The sequence below is a fragment of the Polyodon spathula genome, chromosome 34 (genome assembly GCF_017654505.1).
Source record: "Polyodon spathula isolate WHYD16114869_AA chromosome 34, ASM1765450v1, whole genome shotgun sequence".
Classification (NCBI taxonomy): domain Eukaryota; kingdom Metazoa; phylum Chordata; class Actinopteri; order Acipenseriformes; family Polyodontidae; genus Polyodon; species Polyodon spathula.
The window spans coordinates 2,955,992-2,972,208 of record NC_054567.1 but is presented as its reverse complement, the minus strand read 5'-3'; the positions used below and the strand labels follow the sequence as shown (position 1 = coordinate 2,972,208).

Sequence of the window (16,217 nt, the reverse complement as noted above, 5' to 3'; positions counted from 1 at the left end):
GCTATTGCTGATAGAAGAATTAAAATGCCAATAGTCACACCTATGAACAAGGTTTTAGACTTGCAAATGTCAGTATTTATTACTCTTGTGTTTGTCAGGGATCATGGGCTTTTACACAAAAGTTCATTTGGGTTCTTTAATATTACTTTGTGTTCAGTTGCCCACTTGAAAAAACTTAAATAATCACACATGCATTCAATGGGATTTTGAGAAATGACAAATACAATCATTTTCTTTGGCAGGTGATCCAGGACTCTTTGTGCAATTACAGGGATGTTGTTGTTAGATCAGTCTGTCAGTGTAAGTGTGTTAAGAGAAGGGTCAGTAACAAAATCAATTGCTGTCAGATTATTGTGACTGACATCTAAGTGCTGAAGATTCCTGAGACCCTTGAATGTACTTTGGGGCAAATGGTCAATTTGACAGTGGGATATATCGAGCAGTTCAGGTTCAGGGTTATGCATAAAAGTTACAATACCTTTATAGAAAAGGTTTCCTGGAGTCTTCTGGACCTTTAGATTGACAAGGCCTTCTAATGCATTTTCACTTATAATATGCATACTTGTATAAGAAATGTCGTGATAGGAAAGTTTTTTCAAATTTTTGAGCAAAGGGTAATCCCCAAAGCCACCAATCTTAGTGTAACTAAGGTCTAAAATTTCCAAAATTTCAATCCCATCAAAAGCTAAACCCTCAAACCCAATTTTTGGGTTGTAGATCATATTGAGGATGATAAGCTGATCTGCACCAGAAAACTGTGGAATGCAGCAGTGTCTTATGGTAATATGATTATAATTGATGTCTATGTTTTTAAGGCTGGATATATTTGAACATCCAGAATTAAAAGAGGCCAAAAATCAGTTATCTGTTATCCGAAGAGACTCTAAGTTATTCTGGTTTGAAAGTTCAGCTGCAGGCAGGTTTTCAAAATTATTGTAACTTAAATCTAGCAGCTTAAGCTTAGGGAAGATAAAAACTTTGAGGCCAGTTAACAAACAGTTTAATAATTTAATAACTGTAGCATTAACAAGGCAGTGGAACATGTCGCGTGCATTGGGATAGTGACCTGACAAATCATCGATATCAGTAATGTGGATTTCCTGGAATTTAATCATACAGAGCCCGTCTAGTGGACCACTCCCAGAAGTTGTTACTAATTTTGTATTCCTGTAATTTCCCAGGACAAGTTTGTCAACTTTCAAACCCACCATTGCCTTAAGTAAGCAAAATCAAACGTACTTCTTAAGTGAAATTCTTTAAGAATAACACCATCAAATGCCCCTGCATCTTCTACATACGAAATATGGTTTTGTGTAAGAATGAGTGTTAAATTTGTTAGGTGTATTTTTCTTAAGGCTGTCGTATCTCTCAAAGATATGCTGGAAATATTATTGGAGTGCAGGACCAGCAGTCTGAGGCTGGTGAGACTAAAGCGGAAAGACCGGTATCCACAATCATCAGCTTTTGTAGACTGTGCAGTGAGTGGAATGATTTTTTTTCAAGTTGTTTGATGGGGTTTCCAGTAAGAATCAGAATGGTCAAGTTGCTTACATTTTGGAAAGCGTCATCTGCAATCAATGTGATTCCACACCTATGGAATTCAAGACACAATGATAGAATACAGGTTAGTTGAAATTGCTTATTTCTTGTATGAACCAGCAATGGGTCTTTTTGACCCCTTTTTAAAACATCTGTATTTATGAAATTCACAAAATGATAATACATCTCCCATTTTAACACATGTATCTTTAGATCATATCTGGATATGTCTTTCATACTTTATCTACAGTTTCTTGGATGCAGCACACAGACACATACTATTTTGACCCCTCATAGTATTCTTGTCTTTAAATGACATTTGAAAAGTACGGCTATTATTTTTGTGACAATGGCTGCTAGAAGAAAAGGTGATGGTGGCATTTCCTCTGGAGACTTTGATTCCTCTCATGTGGACTAGTAACGACTCAATTTATTGTACAAGCAGACACTGAATCAGCTGCTGATATCGCACTGGGTGCATATAGATGATAAATATCTCCTCCTTAATGGTATTTAATTCCTGCCATTGGTCTCGCTGCAATCAGACAATGTGACCTGTAGCACAGCTAACAGGATACAGCTGTTGATATTTAGCCTTTATATTTGAAATATTAGCAGATCCTTAATTAACACCAAAAAGGACCCAAACGTTTTCTCCCAGAAAAAGGGGCAAGTGTTAATGTTAATAAAATTAACAAAGAAACTTCATTACATGGCAGTAATTGACATCATATGCATGGTAACTGGTGATGGAATATGTATGCAATGGCATGGAAGTGCCTGTACTATGGGGTAGCAATGTAATTACAGTACATCTGGAAAGCAGATATTAGTGTAGGAGCAGGAACTATAAGTAATGCCCTCTAATATAAAGTGCTACTAAAAATGGCACTCCTTTGAAATACTGGCATAGTACTACACATACTCGTTTTTTACTTAGTAGGATTACCTTGTAAGGTCAAGAAAAGTTAAGTAAGGCAATGGTGGGAATGAATTTTGATGCAGAGTTCCCGTCATTACAGCTGAAAGTTTCTCGGGTGAAGACGATATTTCAGGAGGGATGCTGTGCAGGTTTAACCGCATGCATGAAAAAGAGATGTTTGCGAGTGTCTGAAAAATAAAAGGTTTTGTAAAATAAATGAAACGCTGTGTCCTGGTTAACCACACATGTAAAACCGCAGCTGGTTCTGGGCAGGGCCTGGGGAATGCATTGCCCACTTGTTGAATTTGTTCCTATAAAAAAACAAAAACATACCTAAAAAGTTTTTGCCCAGGATAAAGTTCAATATAATCTTTTAAGAGTTTCAATAACCAGAATAGGGGATGAAAAATGAAAGTGGATCCTTTTCGACTGCTGTACCCTGATGTGGTGTAACTTATGAGCGCGTCTATCTCCATCCTGTCCAGTACACTTAGCTTACTGTTAAAGGTACACATCCCAAAATATACTATAGAATATGCAGTATATAATAAGACCTAAACACACAGAAATATATGTGCAAAACAAAACTTAAAACCTAAAGAATAACAACAGTAAAACACGTACATCATGTTCTCTTATTGTTTCTTGCATGGTTTGTTCAGATCATGCAAACTAACACATTTATTTTTCTAACTGACAGATCGGAAAGGCTCCCTCGAAGAAACTTAGGACCGTTCTGTAATATACGATTTCCTATCTGAAATGAAGATAGGAAAATAAGTTAGGAGAGCATTTCCTATAATATCAACTTTCCTAAACTACAGTTAGGACATTATATCTCTGAAGATAAGCATGTCACTTTGGATGCTTTTGTAATATGGCTTCTGTACCGTAAAATAAGTACATTGAATAACATGGGTTTTCTGTCTTTTTGACAGGACTGACTTGGAAAACTGGACATAACTTATGAACATAAACACACCTGAAAACTACAGTTACTGTTGCTGCTTCTGCATTTGCTTCTATTATAAATATGTTTGATCGGTTTCTGGAGATCGTTTAACTTTGGTTTCTGATAAAGGCACTTTCCCACTAGCCGAAATGTTTGTCTATTTTAAGTTTTACCCCCCAGTTGATAGTACCTGAGGCTTGTTGCATTTTTCCATATCTTTTAATGCTAGTTTTACATGTGGGAATTTCAGTTTACTCACCCAGTATTAAGACACAGTTTGCTATTGGCAGCAACGGTCTGAAGGTGGACCAGAAAAATTGTGTTTAAGGACAATGACAACGAGTTTTGTGAACTATGCAACAGTTCAGTTTGCCATATTTTTCAGAGGGCTTGGCACTGTCACAAAAATGTTTCAAGTTTCAGTTTAGATCTTCTGTGCAGTGCATGTGTAGCTTGTGTTCCATGTATCTACATTATATTGGGAACCCTTCTTGTTTCTTTATTTCTTAGAAGACATACTAAATGGGACTGTATGTACTGTAGCATGCATTACACCTTCATAAAGGACTGTTAAAGAACTACGTAGACTGTTAATAATAACCTTAACTGATAATAAATATACCCCTACACATCATTCCTTCCCTAAAGCGTTTTATCATCAAGGGAAATCCCAGCACAAATCCCACCATTGTATATGCTCTTTATGAAGAAAATGAAAGGTTAATGCAGTTCATTGTGTTCCTAGTACCATCTACTTGCAATTTCACTTCACCTTTCCCCAAGGCTACAGAACACCTGCCTCTCATCACATCGCAATAAAATTCAAGTTGTAATAAAAACTAATCCCAGGTTGGCATTTCCCTCCTGTGGAACTTTCAAGGATGGTTTGCTTGTTTTTACAGGGGTTCCTCAACTTTGTTATGTAGTGTTAGTCTTGCAGCAAGCTGTGGAACTTTGTTATGTAGTGTTAGTCTTGCAGCAAGCTGTGGAACTTTGTTATGTAGTGTTAGTCTTGCAGCAAGCTGCTTTTAAAAACATAATTTGTCTTTTTTAATAAATTCGTGGAACCAAGTTTTTTTTCATCTTTTTCATTGTTTTGTACTTTTAGCAAATCCTAGTGTAGATGGCAGCAATAATACAGCTACATTAATTGAATACATATTTTTGTGCAAACGTGAATTTGTACCCATGATAGATGGTACTTAAGCAAGTGTACAATTAATTGCATCTTATTGCTAAGGGCTGCAGAACAATATAGACTAAAGCAATCCGGTGACCAATGATTAAGATAACAAAAGCATATGTAAAGAAGGGCTTCATTATTTATTTATGTATTTATTGCAAAGGGTTATGTTTATTTGTAGAAGCTTCAGTATTTTTTATAACCTTGCTTGTAAAACAACTTATATAAAGCACTATCATTTTATGAGTGAAATGACAATAATCACAACTGCTGAGTAAATGGTGTCACATAAACTGAATGAAGAGGTTTCTAAACCCCTCGTATTGTATGCTTTTTTTCCCCCTATTTGGTCAATGAAGCTTGGCAATAAAGGCTTGCTTCTTGGCACAGCCTTCAGTTATAGTAGAAAGTTGCACGAGGTTACGTTTCAAATGGGATTTGCACTGTTGAAGTCTCATAAACATAATGCATGACTTCCGGAGATGTTTCCATGCAAAAACAAAAACAGGTTTTTTGTCAATTTTACAGATTGTTACCTTGAGAAAATGATTTACCCGCCCCTTAAAGTCATACAATGCTTTAGACGCACACTTCCTTTAGAGCTATGTCACATAAATAATGGCTTTGGAGAGAGAGAGTGACGACATTCTGTGCTGCATGGAAACCCGGCCATTGTGACCCGAGATATTAAAATACAGTGCAAGTGTCTCTTTGTAATACTTGATTGATGAAAACCTCAACAGCCAATGTCATGTCACTGAGGAATGTTTTTTAAAGGTTAGGCATGAGTTCTTTAAACACAAACCGGGCTCAACAATCCCATTTGCCTTTCCCAAAATGAACATTTTAAATTTACGATCTGCTGCTGCTGCTGAAACTAATTTCTTCACAGACGGAAATTCAAAGTACAATTGATTTCACAGGCCTAGAAAATCAATAACCTTTAATAGAATAACTTGGGCTTAGTGACATTGCGTTATGATGTAAATGTCACCCAATGATTTTCCTCACTATAGCAGGACATGTTCATTCTCCATGTCTGAAGTAAATCACATGCCCAACTAAGGAAGCAGCAGGAAATTGAATTCCTTTACAGAAATTGAAAAACATTACTGATTTGGGTCAGTAATTCACTAGCCTCTCATTTCTTTTTCCTGTGGCTCAGCTCACAAGTGAAATGAGTTGAGTGACTTCAGCCCACACACAACCACAATACTATGTAGCACAGTTTGTCAGCTTGTGTTTGTGTGGTTTAATAGCAGAGGGTGTTCAGGTCAGTGTTTTGGTGTTTTGTAGAGCTGTGGAGATGAGCTCTCATAGGCCTGCTGGTCCTTTGCCTAACTGTCATATAGTCCCTCACATATTCATTCTGGGTAATTTGTTAACAGGCCCATACACCTGCTAGAGGTTCTTGAATTGTCCATTTTCTCATACACCTGCTAGAGGGTCTTGAATTGCCCATAATCCCATGCTACTGTGCGTATTGTGTGCCGAATCTTTTGGTTCTTTATTTTATGTTGATTCAGGATATGCAAATATTTCACAACATTGTAAATAGCCAGCTGTATCTTGGTACATGTCCTTTTTGTCACCTGGTCTGGTTGCAGCTAGGCTGGAGTTCTTTTTATGAGTGACAGATTGCGAGACAGGGCTTCTTCAAGAACTTTTTGTAAAATTGCCCTACAGGTGTATTGATTTGGTGCATTTTGGGGGCCAGTTACAATAAGTGTGGATTGTGGACAATGTAGAGATACATTTAAGATCTGCCCAAATCCTACCTCTTAACCTGTAATCAACTCACTGGTGTAAAACTGGTAGTTTTAGTATCATCACTGCTCTTCTTATATTTATCTATTTGTCAGCCAGGGTGTCCTTGGTTCACCGCACACCAGTGACCCATGAAAACTGTGGGCTTGCCTGTAAGCTGCCCAGAGCTGCATTGTCCTCCGAAGCTGTAGCTTGAGGCGGCTGCATGGTGAGTCTGCAGTGTGAAAAGAAGCGGTTGGCCGACGGCACGCACTTTGGAGGACAGCGTGTGTTCGTCTTCACCCGCCTGAGTCTTCATGGGGGTGGTAATGGTGAGCTGAGCCTCAACATAACTGGATATTCGAAATTGTGAGAAAATAATAAAAATGATTTGGTGACTACTAAATAAAAAAAAAAAAAAAAAAAAAAAGTGCTAAAAACCTTCATTTTGGGTACAGAATGTGCACATTTTCATCTGATAGTAAAAGGGTAATGATTTCCTTTACATGACAGTAGATGATAAAACTTATTGCTGATTTTAGACTTGGCTCTTGCCAAGATAAGCACCAACTTACAGTTCACTAATGTGATCGATCTGTATCTCCATTTATTTGCGTTCCTTTCCACCTGACAGTGTAAATATCCTTCTGCCTGGTGTTGATGGCTGAAGTGTAATGCTGTCTCCAGGGATCAGCTTATTTTGCCTACCTGTGCATCAGCACACGCAACAGCTGAGATGTTGGCTCCAGCGCCTCAGCATGACAACTGTCTGGATTGAGCTGAGTAGGATACATCTCTGGGGTCTTCAAGTGGACACCTTCCATCCTCTGTGTTTCGTCGACTAGCCCACGACACCTCAAGGGGGCTCGACAGTAATTCTGATGTCCCGGCATCACCCCCCTCCATCCCCACTCAGCTCAGTCCAGCTTACTTACCTGTGCATCAACGTTGCTTTCTTTCTATTGTGGTTGAATTCCCCAACCAGAATCTTTCCGTCTCAACCACAGCCAATAATGTATATAAAAACAATTCACCTTTTTTTTTTTTGTTTTTTCTACTTACACAGCTTTATATTTTCTATCAGAAATCCAAAATTTCTTAGATCATAACTTATTTGTTGCTGTTTATTGCTTTCCCACTTTAGTTCTCTATATTAAAAATAAAAGTCAAAATCTACGGTACCAATGTCTACTTTAGGAAGTATATATATTTTTTTTTTCTAAACACCCCTCTAAAAAACTGCTTTGCCTCTTCTGTTTTACAAATTATAGACTTACTTTACATGGATAAGTATTATGAAGTTATTCAAAAATGTAAAGCATACAGGCGATTTTCAACGTTGTGTAATGTTTTGATGGAGATTGGATGATAGCATGGAGTTATGTAACTCAGTCAGCTGCCAGGGCGAGTCCATTAAAGCAAACAACAATCAGCTCCAGAAAGCTGTCTGATCTATATCTATAGCTTGGAGCATGCACTTAACAATACTCTGACACATTGTCTAACTGTCTACCTTTGTGTAGATACAGTGTCTTTTACACATACACCCCTAGGGCCCCTTGTCAGTGTGCCTGGGTCTGGATGCTTGTAACTGACATACTAGTGCAGTGTAATTTTCTCTCTAAAGGTTCATACAGGATTGGAGTTCCTGTTTTCAGAAGGTTGCAAACTGCAGTCACCAGTTAGTTCCTCTTGTCGGGTTGTTGACTTTGTTTAATGGCACCAGTTGTCTTTCTCTAAAGTATATTACAATATGAACGACTGTTTTTTTATGATGTGTCATTCTGTACAGTGTGATTGACTACACTGCCGTGAGTGAAAATGATTTTACTGGGTAAGTCTTGAAGATAAAAAAATTCAATAAAAGCACCCTGTTGTTTTTAACTGTAGGTGTAGTATACAGTGGCTCTCAAAAGTATTCACCCCCCTTGGACTTTTTTACATTTTATTGTGTTACAACATGGAATCAAAATGGATTTAATTAGGAGTTTTTTCCACTTATCAACACAAAAAGTCCATAATGTCAAAGTGAAAAATAAAATCTACAAATTGTTCTAAATTAATTAAAAATACAAAACAGAAAATAATTGATTGCATAAGTATTTACCCCCTTGAGTCAATATTTGGTATAAGCACCTTTAGCAGCAATTATAGCCATGAATCTGTATGGACAAGTCTTTACCAGCTTTGCACATCTGGACATTGCATTGTTTACCCATTCTTCTTTGCAAAATTGCTCAAGCTCCGTCAAGTTGGATGGGGACCTTTGGTGAACAGCAATTGTCAACTCTTTCCACATATTCTCAATTGAATTGAGGTCTGGGCTTTGACTGAGCCACTCCAGGACAATGACCTTTTTGTTTTTAAGCGACTCCAGTGTGGTTTTGGCTGTATGTTTGGGGTCATTATCCTACTGGAAGAGACTTCAGACTTCTCTGTACTTTGCTGCATCCATTTTGCTCTTTATCTTCACAAGCTTTCCAGGCCCTGATGCAGAGAAGCATCCCCATAGCATGATGCTGCCACCACCATGCTTCACAGTAAGGATGGTGTTCTTAGGATGATGTGCTGTGTTAGGCTTGCGCTAAACATAGTGCTTAGCATTGAGGCCATAAAGCTCTATTTTGGTCTCATCAGACCATAGAATCTTCTTCCACTTGGTCTCGGAGTCTCCCACATGCTTTTTAGCAAACTCTAACCGATATTTGATGTGAGCTTTTTTCAACAATGGCTTTCTTTTTGCCACTCTCCCATAAAGGCCAGTTTTGTGAAGCACCTAGGATATTGTTGTCGTATGCACAGTGCCTCCCAGCTCAGCCGTGGAAGACTGTAACTCCTTTAGAGTTGCCATAGACCTCTTGGTGGCCTTCCTGACTAGTGCCCTTCTCATCCGGATACTCAGTTTTTGAGGATGGACTGTTCTAGACAGATTCACAGTTGTGCCATATTCTCTCCATTTCTTAATAATGGACTTTACTGTGCTACGGGGGATATTCAATGCCTTAGAAATGTTCTTATACCTACCCCTGATTGGTGCTTTTGAAGGACCTAATTCTGGCTTTGAATGTTTCTTTGTCTTCATGATATAGTCTTTGTTAGGAAATATACTAACCAACTGTAGGACCTCCCAGAGACAGGTGTATTTAACCTGAAATCATGTGAAACACCTTAATTGCACACAGGTGGACCACATTCAGATAAGTATGTGACTTCTAAATACAATTGGTTGCACCAGAGATTATTTAGGTATGTCATAGCAAAGGGGGTGAATACTTATGTAATCAATTATTTTCTGTTTTATATTTGTAATTAATTTAGAAAAATTTGTAGATTTTATTTTTCACTTGGACATCGTGTACTTTTTTATGTTGATCAGTGGCAAAAACTCCTAGTTAAATCCATTTTGATTCCATGTTGTAACACAATAAAATGTGCAAAAGTCCAAGGGGGGTGAATACTTGACAGCCACTGTATAGGGTTGCTGAGCATGGTGTATTTTGGCTGCTACCACAACAACTTCTTAAGATGGGCAAACTCTAGCTTCTTAGCTGTGCAATTCCCTCATGGAAAGAAACAAGCTCAAAACAATACTGTGATGGTTCTTTTGTGCAACTATGTTGTTTCCTGCTAGGTATCTAACCATTATAAATGCCTTTGCTTCAAAATGGACATTTTCGTTTGTAGTGAGCCACAACCGTTTTACTTTGATGTAGTCGATAGAAGAAGGAAGTGGTCCCTGTGGCAGGAAATGGCAGTGATGTCAGACCAGAAGGAAGCACACACAGGTCAGGTAACTGCAGTTTACCACAGAAAAAACGCGGCGTACGCCGTTTTTATTTTAAATACAACAAAAATAAATAAAATATTTAAACAAAAGAAACACTGCTCACAGAGCACAAAAATAAAAGCGATAAACACAAACAAATCACGAACACAATAAAAACTGTCAAGATCCAGCTGGGCAGTAGCCTTCACGGATCCTTTAAGCGTTTATAATTTATAGTTTTTAATTTTTAGTTTTCTCTTCTCTCTCTGCTCGTTCTGCCTCTCGAACACCCCACCCGGAATGCAGAGAGCTGCAGGTATTTATGCAGGTGACCAGCTCCCGATTAGCAACAAATAAATCACTTAATTCGGGAGATGGCCGCCTTCTAACAAAACTAAAACACAGCTACGCCGTCATACAATAAATAATAAATAAGTAAACAAAACACATGGCGGTTTGCTGTCTATATATAAACAAATAAATAAATCATAATACATAAATAACATGGGCGGAGGGGGAGACCCCGTTCTACAAATAACAGCAGAGCTTTCCTACCGCCCTGCTACAGTCCCATTATTTATTCCTTAATGCATCACAAAGCTATTGCCAGAGAACCCTTTCAGTGAGTATATTGGGAGACACATCTATAGCTTACTCTTTGAAATGCTATACAGGGTTTGTTTCTTCCATAAAAGCCTCCTCTGTTAAAAGGTTCCATTAGTCCCATGCCGTTAGCAGGGGGCTTGGACAGAAATTGGAAACGCGCTTTCTCTGTACACCTAAAGCCCATGCAAAAACAGTTTTATACTGTAAGAACAGGATCATCTGTAGGTTCCTATCTGCCTCCTGTTAAAATATACACAGTGTCACTTGATATTTCACCATTTGTTGAAAATTTTACAATTTGTTGATATTTCACCAAATTGTACCAGTACTATAATTTACTGCATAAGGATCCTTCATTAATTCACTGTTCCCTTTCAATTCAAAAATAACCGTCAAGTATGGAATATCGCCTCCAGGAGGTAGGATTTAGCTGAGCTAATGTGAAAGCTGCCAATAGGCTGGTGAATGCACTGACGTCTAAGTCCACCCCCCTGTCGGTTTAGAATAGGCAGTGCACACAGCATCACGTTCTCCTTTGCTTTCAGCCAGGTAGGTATAAACATGTAAGTATTTTTCTCTCTGAGAATCACTCACATTCTTGTATTAACCCTGTTCTACTCGTTTTAGCTTTAAGCTTGGGAAGATGGCTACTGCCGCTTCCCTGAGTTGATTCAGTGTTAGCTTGCTGAGCAATTAAAAAATGTAGTTTTACACTTTTCACGCTTGCTCTTACTAAGCGTATCAATCTGTGTTGTCCTCCAATTTTATTAATATTGTTTAATTTTTGGTTGTTGTTGTGTTTTTTGATCTATTCTCTCCCTTTTAGTAGAATAGATCTTAGCAGGGGTTCGCTGCTTGTTCTGCCTACTAGGCCACACATTGCAGCCTCAGTCTTGAGTTTCAAGCAGCCCAGGGTTGGAGCTTGCTCGTTAGCCAGCACATTAATATCACCCGCAGCTTATACTAAGTCACAGCGTGGTCGCTACTAGCTTAGCTACGTGTTGTGCACTGGCTATAGTACCCCTGCATTAAAAAAAAAAAAAAAAAAAAAAAAAAAGACAACCACCACAAACATATTTGTTGTCGTGTATATATTTCTGTATTGCATTAAAAACCATACAGACGGGTCTGTAGATTAGGCCTTTTGCCTGTGTTTTCAGAGCACAGTAGAGAAGTATAGTACCAGCACCCTTCAGACTTGCCTGTTGTACTTTTCAGCACCTGCCAAGGCAGACAAAACATACCTCCAGCTGTGCGCTAAATTTCAACCGCGCACTCTCTGCCACGGTGAAGAAGGCTGTTGGAGGGCATACTCCCTCGTCGCAGGCTTCCGCCTCCACTCAGACTGCAGCTGTCACGGAGCACGTCTTCCCAGCTAGCCGCTGGCCGAAGATCTCCAGACACCAAACACGCTTGGGAACATTTCCCCAGCCCATCTAAGCAGCCACGGGGCTACTCTCCCTCTAGGAGGGAACAGCCACGCTATCATTCACCCTGTAGGGAAGTGGATCGCCCTAGATCCCGCTCCGGGTCACCTCCTCGATCTCGATCTCCTTGTAGGGACAGGCGCAATAAGGACAGGTCGGGCGTGTCAGAGCTCACGTCCCAGATGTCCAAATTCATGGATGCCATGATGGTCCAGCAGTCTCTACTTATGTTCTTTGTGCAAAATATCATACCCCGACCTAGGGATGAACCAGTTGCGTCGCTTGTCGTCCAGCCGGTGGTTCATCCACAGACTCTGTCGGCTCCACCTTTACAACAGCAAGACCCACCCTTAGCATCTTGGGATCTGGATGCGATCTCTAGGGATGCATCAGATGTGGAACCCCTCCTCTATGAATTGGACACAGCTCGTCACCTGGGAGTTGAGTGGCCAACCATGCAAGAACCTAGACGGTCGCTTTTTGAATCACCGTCTGCACAGGTACATCATACTTAGATGCTTCCAGCATTCCTGGATTTTATCAAGGAGGTGCAGTCCACTTGGGGGGCTCCGGCCTCTTCTCCTGCCACATCACGAAAAGCTTCCGCTTTTTCAGCAATGCAAGGGGTGGAGACAGTTGGGTTGGCATCTTTTCCACCAATAGATGTTGCTTTCGCCGCTCTGGTGAAGACCCCGACACTATCGGGGTTGACAAAGGATCCTGCATGCCTGTGGCAAAGTGCCCCACTATTCAAAAAGTGTTACTTTTAAACTGATACTACTGATGCACTGTGGCTCACATTGACATAAAGGGGTAAGGTTATTGTGATGAGTCAAAGGGGTTTCGGTCTGCAATTCAGTCTCCCAACAGTAGAAGGCATCAAACAAACTCGGGACTTCCCTTACCAAGGTCTTGTGACCATGACAAAAGTCATCTTTATGAGGGGCGGCACCTTGGTGAGGGGCGGAAGTACGAGTATGTAAATTCCAGCCACTGGAGTCAAGTGAAGTTAAGGATACCTGTCAGTCTGGGATTGGTGATCCACTGACTACCGGGGCGGGGTTTGCATACTAAAGGGAACGTGCTACTGTGTTTGGGGTTGGTCCTGAGGAATAGAGGCCGGAAAAAAAAGGCTGGAGGGAAGTACGTGCGGGGTTGGACTGTGTTATTTACTTTTATGGACGGAGGCCTTACTAACTTTGCTCTTTTCTGTTTTTATTCCTTTTTGTTTCATTTTGGATTGAGCAGATCACGAAGAGGATTAAGAGGCTTCCGTTCCTTTATTTTTGATTACTCCAGCACTCCCTCCCTCACATCCTTCTTTATTGTTTTTTTTTTTTTCCCGTGTAATATTAAATAACATTTTTATTTTTTTTACACGTAAATCACTGTCTGGAAAATCCATTTTTACTCACACGCCTCACACATGGTGTCATTGTGGGAGATGGATCCAGCTACAGTCTTGGTGATGTTTAGGGAGCAGGAGGAGAAGGGAGAGGAGAGGGAAGCGCGGCTCCAGGAACAGCTCGCCCAGTTCTTTGGTCAGCTGGTAGAGAAAATCTCGACACCAGTGGCGGAAACAGCGGTTGCTCGGATGTTTTCTTCACAACCAAAGTTACAGAAGATGACTCCGGAAGATGATCCTGAGGCGTTCTTGGTCACCTCGGAGAGAGTGGCAGAAGCAGCAGGGTGGCCCAAGGAACATTGGGCCATGAAATTGGCACCCTGTTTGACAGGAGAAGCTCAAGCAGCGTACAGAGCATTAATGGCCTTGGAGGCCGTGGATTATACAAAAGTAAAAGAAGCCATTCTCTCACACCTCGGGATCACGGAAGAAACATACCGGCGCCATTTCCGGGAATACCAGCTGTCCAAGGGGGTGAGGCCCCGGGTTGTGGGACAGTATCTCCTGGATCAGTGCACCCGGTGGCTGCAGCCGGAAGAACACACACCCCAAGAACTGTGCAGAAGATCGCCATAGAGCAGTTCACATCCATACTACCGCCAGGAAACCGGGAGTGGGTTAAAAAGAATCAACCTACCACTCTCGAGAAGGCCATCATCCTGGCGGAGGCTTATGAGGATGCGAATGAAGGCGTCGCCTCTGACCCCACTCCTGCGCCTAAACTAACCAGGACCAACCCATCAGTGAAGCCCAGAGGAGGTAACCAGACCTTCAGACTACGGAGGTCGAGGTTAGCCCCATCTTGGGCGAGAGAAAAACCCCCTAACCTGTCGGTCACTGACTCACAGGACAAGCAAACTCCGTTGGTGCCTTCTACCCCAGTTTGTTACCGATGCAATGAGCCCGGACAGGCTAGAAGATCCTGGTCGGCAGTAACAGGTAAGAATATTGGGGAATGTCGGGAGGGCCCTTATCAATTAAGAGTACAGGTCAGGGATAAGAGTACTAATGCATTTGCGGACTCTGGGTGTGCACAAACATTGATTCGACAAGCTCTTTTGGAGGGGGTAACCTGGGAGACACAGGGTAAAGTGGCTATCTCATGTATCCATGGAGAAACTCGGGTTTATCCCACCACTAAAGTTAGACTTACTGTTGATGGTTACTCAGCTTACGTTAAAGTGGCTGTAGCGCAATGTTTACCATACCCTGTTCTCCTGGGAAGAGACTGGCCATTTTTTGATCATATTTTAGGTCGGGAAATGGTCTTAGTTTCTACCAGGGGACAATCTAAGCAACGGGAGAAAACAATTGGCGAGATTTTCCCGTTACACTCTGACCTGTTTAACCCTAAAATCCGCCCGAGAAAAATAAAGAGAGAGCGCAGGGTGGAAAAATATGAGAGAGCTCTGAGACGACAAGGGGAGGGGTCTGACTCAAACATAAAGCAATCTTGTAAACGGCATGGTAAAGGAGTAAGTGTTCAGTGTGACCGGGGCTGCGAGGTTACTGATGTGGAAGGTCACATAATAAAAGACACTCCTTTCAGTGTACCTAATCATTGGGACCGAGATATTGACCTGGGCTATGAACAACAAAATGATCCCACATTACAGTATGCTTGGAAACAGGTTAGATATGTTGAGGGGAAGGATATGCAGGAAGGACAACCAGTGGTATTTCCGCATTTTTCTGTATCTGGGCACTTATTATATAGAATAACCCAGGCTCCTGGGACGGGACAGCTCGTAAAACAGTTATTGGTTCCTGGGCCTTTTCAGTCGGAAGTCATGAGATTGGCACATGACATTCCATTTGCAGGTCATTTAGGAACTGAAAAGACCCAGGAACGAATTCTGGCCCAGTTTTTTTGGCCAGGGGTTTATGACCTTGTGCTGAAGTATGTATCTGAGTGTCCGGAATATCAATTAGCTGCCCCTAAGTTAGTTCGCCCCGCACCTCTGGTCTCACTGCCAATTATTGGAGTACCGTTTGAGAGGATTGGTGTAGATTTAGTAGACCCTCTGGAGGGAGCAGAGTCAGGATATCGGTATATTTTGGTAGTAGTGGACTATGCAATACGATATCCAGAAGCTGTTCCCTTACGCTCTATGAGTGCAGAAGTAGTAGCAAATTAATTGGTTAAAATATTTTCTAGGGTGGGAATCCCGAAAGAAATTCTCACTGATCAGGGCACTAATTTTATGTCTGGCTGTATTCAGCAATTATACAAATTATTGAAAATCCATTCAATTCGAACCTCAGTTTTTCATCCTCAAATGGATGGGCTTGTTGAATGATTTAATCAGACTTTAAAAAGTATGTTGCACCGCTTTGTAGATCAAGAGAAACGTAATTGGGCTAAAAACGGCTTCCCTACTTGTTCTTTGCAGTTCGTGAGGTACCACAATCCTCAACAGGGTTCTCTCCATTTGAGCTCTTGTATGGTCGGCAGCCGCGGGGTATCTTGGATCTCATAAGAGAAGGCTGGAAAGAACAGTCAAAAGACTCTAAAAATATAGTGAAATATGTATTACAGCTACGCTATCGCTTAGAATTAGTCGGTCGATTGGCACATGACAATTTCAAAGTGGCACAGAAGAAGAAGCAGCAAAAAAAAAAAAAATGCAAGAATTAGGAACTTTCGACCTGGAGACAAAGTGTTGTTGTT

At 40.8% G+C, this 16,217-nt stretch overlaps 1 pseudogene; it reads right to left on the bottom strand.

Annotated features, from left to right (window-relative positions):
* Position 1: 1 nt before the first annotated feature.
* Positions 2–12,346, bottom strand: LOC121303616 (annotated as a pseudogene).
* Between the last annotated feature and the right edge of the window lie 3,871 nt (positions 12,347–16,217).